General features: G+C 46.7%; 1 non-coding gene across 1 annotated transcript; it reads left to right on the plus strand.

Annotated features, from left to right (window-relative positions):
• Positions 1–1,243: 1,243 nt before the first annotated feature.
• TRNAC-GCA lies at positions 1,244–1,315 on the plus strand. The gene has a single exon. It is a non-coding gene; the product is annotated as a tRNA-Cys (tRNA).
• The last annotated feature ends 5,958 nt before the right edge of the window (positions 1,316–7,273 follow it).

The following is a 7,273-nucleotide window of genomic DNA, read 5'->3' on the forward strand; positions in this document are numbered from 1 at the left end:
GGGAACCCCCACCCACTATCCCCACATCACCTCAGTCTTGGCTACTGCCCAGTCTCCATCCAGCCCCCGTTCACTGGGGCAGACTGCAGTGTGAGCCACTCACCACAGGTAAAGGGGTTTGGACCTGCTGCCTCTGCTTCCCCCTGGGCTGCCCCCTTGCAGCCCTGCACCTATTCAGCCTATAGTCAGGCCTGCAGCCTGGGGCTTTCCAGGCCAGAGCTCCCAGCTCCTCTGGCCCTTCCCCAGCCCTGCTCCCACTCTAGGTGTCTTGCTTGGGTCCCTGCAGCCAGGCCCTTCTCTCGCTACAAGCAGAGGGAGACTGACTGGGCTCCTGGCTCACAGCCTCTTCTAGGGGCCAGCTGGGCCTGACTGGGGCATGGCCACAGCTGAGCCTGCTTCCCCCAATCAGCCCAGGCTCCTTGCCCCAGCCCCAGCCCTCTCCTGGGCTGCTTCAAGCCCCGCAGGGCAGGAGCAGGGAACCACACGCTACACCCAGCAAATTCCCTTCACTGATGTGTCTAATCATTGGGCTCTACAATTCCACCCAATGTACCTGGTACTGACGTTAGCCTCAGTGGCCTGTAATTGCCAGCTGCGTCTCTGGAGCCTTTTTCATACACTGCTCCAGCCAGGGACTAACGGCCGCCCCAGACTTTCCCTTTCTCCCTTCTGGGAAATCAAGTTCATGTTCTACAAGGAGCTAAAGAAGCCTCAACCCTGCATCTGAATTAATGTCACATTTCTCACTGCCCGACACAAACAAATGTCATTTCAATCCCAGGTGAGTCCACTTCAGTCATTCCTCAGCCCCATTCCTTCACCCTCCTGCCTTAGCTTAGGGCATTGCGCCACCCTGTGGGCATTTCATGTCCCTCCTCAGTTTCACATACAGACACAATCTCCTTGGCTGTTCAACGAACAGCAAAACCTTTCTGTGTCTCTAGTCTGAGCCAGGGCATTCAATTCCATTGAAACCTTCTCTCCTGCAATGGCAACGGTCAGACAGAGGGGACATGGCCACCTTCAGCCCTGAGAGTGAGATATTCACTCTGCTCTTTCTTCAAGCTGCTGTTGTTATTCCATAAAACATGTACCATGGAATAAGAAGCTGAGTTTACTCCAGGGTGAGGAAAGAAAGGAGCCACCAACTCCCCAGAAAATCTCTGTGCCCCAGAGAGAACCTGCCCATGCTACTGGAATCACTGATGTGCTTCAGCTACAATGGGAAAAGCATCTGCTCTCAGGGGGTATAGCTCAGTGGTAGAGTGTTTGACTGCAGATCAAGTGGTCCTTGGTTCAAATCCAAGTGCTCTCTAATAAGCCTGTTATTTTTATTTTTGAAAAAAGGGAAAACATTTTCATTTCCATTCTCCATTATGTTCAGGAGCTCCACAATACGGGGATGCTTGAAATGAATGTAAATACTCAACATTTCACTGTCCAAATGCATAAAAACCTAGCACACCTGTCCATCAGCTGAAATCAGTTCCAAGCCTCTAAGTGTCTATATGTTTTCGTCAATTAAACAAAGGGATCATATGAATGTACATTTGAAGATCCCTCTTCTCCAGGGCTGTGCTGTGCAGAAGAACAAGAACCACGTCCAGTTGGGGTTCAGGAGTCTGACGAGCAAAGGCAACTTGGTGCGGGTTAAAGTCACCAGCACTTTGGCTCCTTCCCATTCAACCAGCAGCTGGGCCCCCAGGACAAGGCATGAGAAGAAGACAGTGGCTGTGAGCAGGAAAATAGCCACCAAGAAGCTGGCTAAAGATCCTCAGGAAGGTCACCATGCCCATGTCTAGAATTTACTGACTGCATCAGGGACCAAAAAGGCAGAGAAAAGCCCTCAAAAGTTCTAAGCTGCCAAGCCCCAGAAGGTGATCACAATCCTACCTAAAATCAAGACAGGAGTAAGGCTAATGTCATCTCCAAAGCCAGGGCTAAGAAGATAACACTGAGAAAGAAGTGGAGAGATTTCCATTGGGATGACTCCTGCTCCCCTAATGGCTCTTTTATGAATTACCATGGACCACCCCGAGAGATCAAAGTCCTGCAGGACAAACAGCCCCATGGACAGTATAATGAAGTGGTGGCAGTGGGGGGAAGTGCTGTGTTTTGTGTAACACCTGCCAGGTGAGTGATGCATTGACAGGGCAGCTGCCCATAGCTCCCACATGAGCTCATTCTCTTTGATCTGCTTCTGCTGTTATTTCAGAGCCAGCACTAGCGGGAGTGTGTCCCTGTCACTTCACCAGCTCTGGAACAGGCTCTGTCTGCATCCCAGCTCTGATTAATCCCACTTTTTAATGTATTCCTACTGTGATACTTTCCCAGTTCTCTGCCTCATTCTAACATTCCGGTCAGAGACTGAATATGGGGAGGGATGGACTAATTTGTGTGACATTCAGTAAGTTGCCTCAATTTCAGTAAGGCATTTGACACAGTTCCACATGGGGAATTATTAGTTAAATTGGAAAAGATGGGGATCAATATGAAAATTGAAAGGTGGATAAGGAACTGGTTAAAGGGGAGACTACAACTGGTCGTACTGAAGGGTGAACTGTCAGGCTGGAAGGAGGTTACTAGTGGAGTTCTAGAGGGATCTGTTTTGAGGCCAATCTTATTTAACCTTTTTATTACTGACCTTGGCACAAAAAGCGGGAATGTGCTAATAAAGTTTGCAGATGACACAAAGCTGGGAGGTATTGCTAACACAGAGAAGGACCGGGATATCATACAGGAAGAGCTAGATGACCTTGTAAACTGGAGTAATAGTAATAGGATGAAATTTAATAGTGAAAAGTGCACGGTCATGCATTTAGGGATTAATAATAAGAATTTTAGTTATAAATTGGGGACACATCAGTTGGAAGCAACAGAGGAGGAGAAGGACCTCAGCGTATTAGTAGATCACAGGATGACTATGAGCCGCCAATGTGATATGGCCATTAAAAAAGCTAATGCAGTTTTAGGATGCATCAGGCGAGGTATTTCCAGCAAAGATAAGGAGGTGTTAGTACCGTTATATAAGGCACTGGTGAGACCTCATCTGGAATACTGTGTGCAGTTCTGGTCTCCCATGTTTAAGAAGGATGAATTCAAACTGGAACAGGTTCAGAGACGGGCTACTAGGATGATCCGAGGAATGGAAAACTGTCATATGAAAGGAGACTCAAAGAGCTTGGTTTGTTTAGCCTAACCAAAAGAAGGTTGAGGGGGGATATGCTTGCTCTTTATAAATATATCAGAGGGATTAATATTAGGGAGGGAGAGGAATTGTTTAAGATCAGTACCAATGTGGACACAATAACAAATGGGTATAAACTGGACACTAGGAAGTTTAGACTTGAAATTAGATGAAGGTTTCTAACCATTAGAGGGGTGAAGTTCTGGAACAGCCTTCCAAGGGGAGTAGTGGGGGCAAAAGACATATCTGGCTTTAAGACTAAGCTTGATAAGTTTATGGAAGGGATGGTATGATGGGATAGCCTAATTTTGGCAATTAATTTTAGCAATTGATCTTTGATTATCAGCAGGTAAGTATGCCCAGTGGTCTGTGATGGGATGTGAGATGGGATGGGATCTGAGTTACGGCAGAGAATTCTTTCCTGGGTGCTGGCGGGGGAGTCTTGCCCACATGCTCAGGGTTTAGCTGATCGCCATATTTGGGGTCGGGAAGGAATTTTCCTCCGGGGCAGATTGGCAGAGGCCCTGGAGGTTTTTCGCCTTCCTCTGCAGCGTGGGGCATGAGTCACTTGCTGGAGGATTCTCTGCAGCTTGAGGTCTTCAAACCACAATTTGAAGATTTCAATAACTCAGACATAGGTTAGGAGTTTGTTATAGAAGTGGATGGGTGGGATTCTGTGGCCTGCTTTGTGCAGGAGGTCAGACTAGATGATCATAATGGTCCCTTCTGACCTTAAAGTCTATGAGTCTATGTGATTGAAACCTCTGCTGGAGGTGGGCAGGAGCCTGTTACACACATAAAATAGCTAAGTTTTAGCAAACTACCTGCTACACATTCAAACCTTCCTGTACACACACAACAGAAATTGGGGCTCTGAGAAATGGCAACTTTCCTTTAACACAGATCTTTGTTTTCTGTACTTCCAGAGGCATTGAAATAGAAGCACATTACCTTTAAACAGCTGCTATTTCATGATCAGCAGCAGAGCCTCTGTCAATTTACACCCATAGAGCTGATTGTTTCTAACTGCAGGGTTAGCCAGACCATTCAGTAACATTATCGCTCTGTTTACAAAGCCTTTGGTTAGTGACGAATCATGAGACTTATCCCTCCCTGCTGTAATTCCACCGACTCCAGTGTCTCTTTCCCCATTTCTGGTTCCAAGAAAATAAACAAATTAAAACAACCTTCAGAACTAACATGCTGTGGGAAAGTGGAAATGTTGATAGCTCAAATAATTCAGTTTCTTCTCTGTCTTGTGTGTGTCTATCTGCTGTGTGTGTGTGTGTGACCAGTGGGGCTTTTTGTTTGCTCCTGGCAGGTTCAACCCTGTCAGATTTGTCTGTGGGGAGGGGCCAGAGAAAACAGACCCCCTGGCCTTCCAGGTTGGGGTTAGGCAAAGGAATAACAACCCTGTCCCACAAGAAAACAAAATATGTTACAGAAACAGTGGTAGGAACAGTGCTAGAGAAACTGGTAAATAATCACAATGCCCCGGCTTGAAGTAATCGGAAACACAGAATTCAAAAAGCAAAGCTCAGGGGCTATTGGGGATTTATTCTCTGAGCTTAGCCATGTGCTATAGCACAGGGAGCATTTTTGGGAGTCTCCCATCCCACAACGATGGAAAGGAAAAGGATTCTTAGGTTCTAGCACGGATGGAAGGAGGATGGTGATGGGGAATAAGGGAATCCCTCTGACTTACCCGAACTACGTCTGTAGTTACAGCGGGTGAAATGACATTTTTCCCTATCCCTGCCCTGTTCCTGCTCTTTGTTATAGTTCAATATATTTTAAGTGTGGAAAATGATCATAAAAATATCTGCTCTCCAGCTCAACCTGCAGCAACATCAGAACAACTGGGAATGAAACAATTTGTTCCCCAAGGGAGAACTCGATGACTAACAATTGCTGTGAAATGGGGGAACAGTATAACCGTGATGCTCAGGGTTTGTTTAGACTAGGGAAAGTGATGGAGTTTAGGTCAGGTCAAGGGGAAAGCTAATGCCAACCCCTGCACCTGGGCTGCATCTGCACTACAATTTTTCACATTAAGATCACTAACTTGAGCAGCCAATGCCATGTACAGTCCTAGTGGATGTCAGGCACAGGTAGTTTTTGCCTCAGTGTAGCTTGTTTGGGATCAAACCTCTCTCCCCTCACCTGGAGGGATGAACATTCCTGGCTGGAGGGACACACACTCCTGTGACTCAAAAGGAAAGGAGTTGATAGAAAAGATCACAGGACTGACCCCAAAGAAGGGTGAGCTGCAAAAGGCAGAAGCAGGCAACTGATCTGGTGGAGCTGAGACACCACAGTGAAGATGGTGCAAAAATCACTATGTGGGAATTAGCAAATGTGATTTATTTAAAAAAAATGTTTGGCCAACACTAGTCAAGGGATTTATTACAATTCTCTCTCATGTGGATTTTGTAATGTCTAATGAGGCTTGAGCTCTGATTGAAGCTTTTCCCACACTCAGAGCATCCATAAGATTTCTCACCCATGTGGATTTTCTTATGTTTGATAAGGTGTGAGCTCTGACTAAAGCTTTTCCCACACTCAGAGCACATGTAGGGCTTCTCTCCTGTGTGGATTCTCTGATGTACGATAAGGTGTGAGCGCCGATTGAAGATTTTCCCGCACTCAGAGCATGTGTGTGGCGCTTCTCCTGTGTGGATTCGCTGATGTGAGATGAGGGCTGAACTATCGATGAAGCATTTCCCACACTCAGAGCATTCATAAGGTTTCTCACCTGTGTGGATTGTCTGATGTCTGATAAGGGCAGAGCTCCGACTGAAGCTTTTCCCACATTCATGGCATGTGTAGGGCTTCTCTCCTGTGTGGACTCTACGATGTCTGATAAGGTCTGAGATCTGACTAAAGCTTTTCCCACACTCAGAGCATGTGTAGGGCTTCTCTCCTGTGTGGATTCTCTGATGTCTGATAAGGACAGAGCTCTGACGAAAGCTTTTCCCACACTCAGTGCACGTGTAAGGCGTCTCCCTTGTGTGGATTCTCTGATGTAAGATGAGGCCTGAACAATTAAAGAAACATTTCCCACACTCAGAGCATCCATAAGGTTTCTCACCTGTGTGGATTTTCCTATGTTTGATAAGGTTTGAGCTCCTACTGAAGCTTTTCCCACATTCATGGCATGTGTAGCGTGTCTCTTCCAAGTTGATTCTGTCACTTGTTATAAGGTCTGAGAGGCTACTAAAGTTTCCCTCTGGCCTCCCCTGAGTCTCACAGGCTTTTGTTTTTTCTGGGAGTGCACAACTCCCGGAAACATTCCCTTTGGATCTTCCTGATAAAGTTCCATGTGGTTCTCCTTGCTCAGCATCTTCCTGCTGGGGTTTCTCCTCCTCATTCTCACTCACCAGCCCATCACCTGATGGGAGACAGAGATAATCCAGACATAGAGCACTACCTGCACCGGAAAGAAAGAAAATCTCAGAGAGAGAAATGGAAAAAGGGATGAACAATCCAAAATATGTGTGGGAGAGATCAAACCTATCAGGAGCTGATTTTCCCCAAAACCTTCCCCAGAGGAGAGAGGAAGGGATCAGTTTTGGTCTGTATCTCATGAGAACACTCAGGGTAAAGTGTGATCGGGGAGGGATCTGCTGCCAGTTGTCAGTCAGCATAGCAGGGAAGCCATGAGTGACATCTGCCATAATGATTCCACATCCGCAGGGAACAATCCTGAACTTGGAGAGCTCACAGGGTCTTTGTAGGGCATCCCGAATGTTTCCTGCATTCCCACACAGTTGTTGAGTTGGTTTAACCAAGTCCTCACCTGTGCAGGCAGCTCTTGGAAGCACTTCTTTCTCAGAGCCCTGGAGGTCTGGGACCCACGGCTCTTCCCCTCGTTCCAGCTGTGAGATCACACCAGGTTTGGAAACTGGAAACCCTACTCAAGGCAAAGAAAACAAGGGAGGTCAGTGGAATTTGTGGGATACTTGTCACAAGGAATAGTCCATGGTTTTAACCCCAGCTCATTTTTAAGCAGTAACATCCCAAGACCAACTTCCTTGGTTCAAAGTGGCCGGAGAGTTGTTATTATAAATCATATTCATTACCTTA

This window comes from Mauremys mutica, unplaced genomic scaffold (genome assembly GCF_020497125.1).
Source record: "Mauremys mutica isolate MM-2020 ecotype Southern unplaced genomic scaffold, ASM2049712v1 Super-Scaffold_100108, whole genome shotgun sequence".
In the NCBI taxonomy this organism is placed as follows: Eukaryota; Metazoa; Chordata; order Testudines; family Geoemydidae; genus Mauremys; species Mauremys mutica.